Source organism: Microtus ochrogaster (assembly GCF_000317375.1).
Source record: "Microtus ochrogaster isolate Prairie Vole_2 chromosome 6 unlocalized genomic scaffold, MicOch1.0 chr6_random_2, whole genome shotgun sequence".
Classification (NCBI taxonomy): Eukaryota; Metazoa; Chordata; class Mammalia; order Rodentia; family Cricetidae; genus Microtus; species Microtus ochrogaster.
In genome coordinates this window covers 6,309,952-6,312,082 of record NW_004949095.1, presented here as the reverse complement: position 1 = coordinate 6,312,082, position 2,131 = coordinate 6,309,952, and the positions used below count along the sequence as shown (strand labels likewise).

Genomic DNA, 2,131 nt, shown 5'->3' with positions numbered 1-2,131 from the left:
GGTTGTGAGCCACCATGTGGTTGCTGGGAATTGAACTCAGGACCTTTGGAAGAGCAGGCAATGCTCTTAACCGCTGAGCCATCTCTCCAGCCCAAAATAAATTTATTGACTTTAAAAAAAGGTTGGGGATTTGTTATTGTTCCTGATGGTTGTTTGTTTTTCTTAAAAAGTATTTCTTAAATCTTAATCCAGAAATGTTAAGCAAAACAAAAACAATCACTTATCTTTGTGTCTTCTTCCATAGAGTTCATAAAACTATTTTTAAAAAACCCTGCTGGAAATAGTTATAAAATTAACAATACTGGCCTCTGTAATGGCTAATCAATCTCTCATTTTAGACAAATTTTTAAAAATGTTTTTTATTTCATCCTACATTTATCAATGAACTTAAAATGATTCTTGGTGTCAATATCCTTTATTGTTCTTTATTTCACATACCACGAAGAAACTAGAATAAAGTTCCGCCTACACAAAGGGAAAATGTTGGGAGGCTTACAGAAATTATTCAGGATCACACAAATAATTTAAGTTTTCTTAAGCTTAGTGCTAATATAGATTTATATTTTGACAGGAAACATGAATTATGTCATCAGTATGATAGCTAAGATTCTAATTTTTAAAGGATAGGGCTTATTGATGCCATCATGCTTTAGTATCAGTTGTAACGTACAGTGGACAGTTTGGGTTATACATGACTAATTTGTGTAATAAAGTTAGTCACTTGAATAAAACTTGTGTAAGTCACTGTGTTTCTGTTTAACATAGATCTGTCTCTCTGTTTAAATTGACTTAATATTTGACTCTGGAATCAAGCCTCTGTTGTGATAAAACTCTTTTGTCTAAAGCATATGATTCTGATCAGTTTTGATATAACTTTTAACTATAGATAAGAATATTATATACATGTCCAAAGGATTAAGAATGTATTTAAATTTTTCAAAAATAATTTTGGAAATCCTTAGGATGCTTTTCTACCATTAATAAAGTTAATTAGACTAACAAAGGGAAAGCTATAGGTATGGAGTGGAGATTCTGTAAATGCCATATGTAACTACTATGTATTTTACAGCACAGATAGAAACAGGATGCTGAGGCAATACTTTCCTATGAATCAGTACTATGTTTAGCCAAATTCTTGGTATTATTGGTTCGTAGACCTTGAGTTATTTTTGGAGGCATTGGTGAGCTCCCTAAAATAACATATAGTTAAATAGACCCATAGAGGCTAGGAATTTAAGTCAGAAAAAAATTAGAAGGTATTATTTAACACATACAGGATTTGAGCCGAGAGATATGTACTTAAGAGCTTTGAGTTGTATCTTTCTACACATATCTTCCTTAATTTTGCTATTTGGGTTATTACAACTTGAGACAGCTAGAAATCATTTGCATTTATTGAACTTAGTGCCATTCATACCTGCTACTTAGGATTTACAACAGCCTTGCCCATGTAGGTATTTGTTTTCTCATGTCTTCATTTTAGATTGCTTCTGTAGCATATCTTAATAGTAATAAATAAGGCATTTGAAGCAATTGTTTTTGTATATTCATAAAAGGAATTAGTCCTTTGTGGCTAAACAGCTTTTAGTACATGTAAGGAACTATCATAAAAACTTTATTTAATTATCTAATATGTAATTATTATTAAGGTATATTCCACACTTCCTAATACAAACGAGTCAACAGTTCATATTAAAGCACTTTAAAGGAGCAAAGGTAATAGTGATCAATTGGGACTTGGTGATTGTTAACACAGTTTGTTTTAATATTAGGCACCCTCACCTTTTAAAATGGCACAGCAGTAATGCATCTTTAAATCTTCCTTTAAAGAAATCATTTTGTATGTTTTAAGATCTTACTGGCCTCTAGTGGTAATGTGATGCTATAGTTTAAGTAGCTCCCATTCTTATAAGTCCAGTTTATAGAAGTAGCAGTCCACTCTTAACTTTGCTCACTCATTTTTTTCCCCTCCCCTCCCCTTCCCTCCCTTCCCCTTCCTTCTTTCCTTCTTTCCTTCTTTCCTTCTTTCCTTCTTTCCTCCCTCCCTCCCTCCCTCCCTCCCTCTTTCTTTCTTTCTTTCTTTCTTTCTTTCTTTCTTTCTTTCTTTCTTTCTTTCTTTCTTTCTTTCTTT

General features: G+C 32.5%; 1 protein-coding gene across 4 annotated transcripts in view; it reads left to right on the top strand.

The window, feature by feature from the left end:
• Rasal2 (RAS protein activator like 2) overlaps window positions 1-2,131 on the top strand; it is a 284,303-nt gene that overhangs the window by 118,477 nt on the left and 163,695 nt on the right. The gene's annotated exons all lie outside the window — the stretch shown is intronic.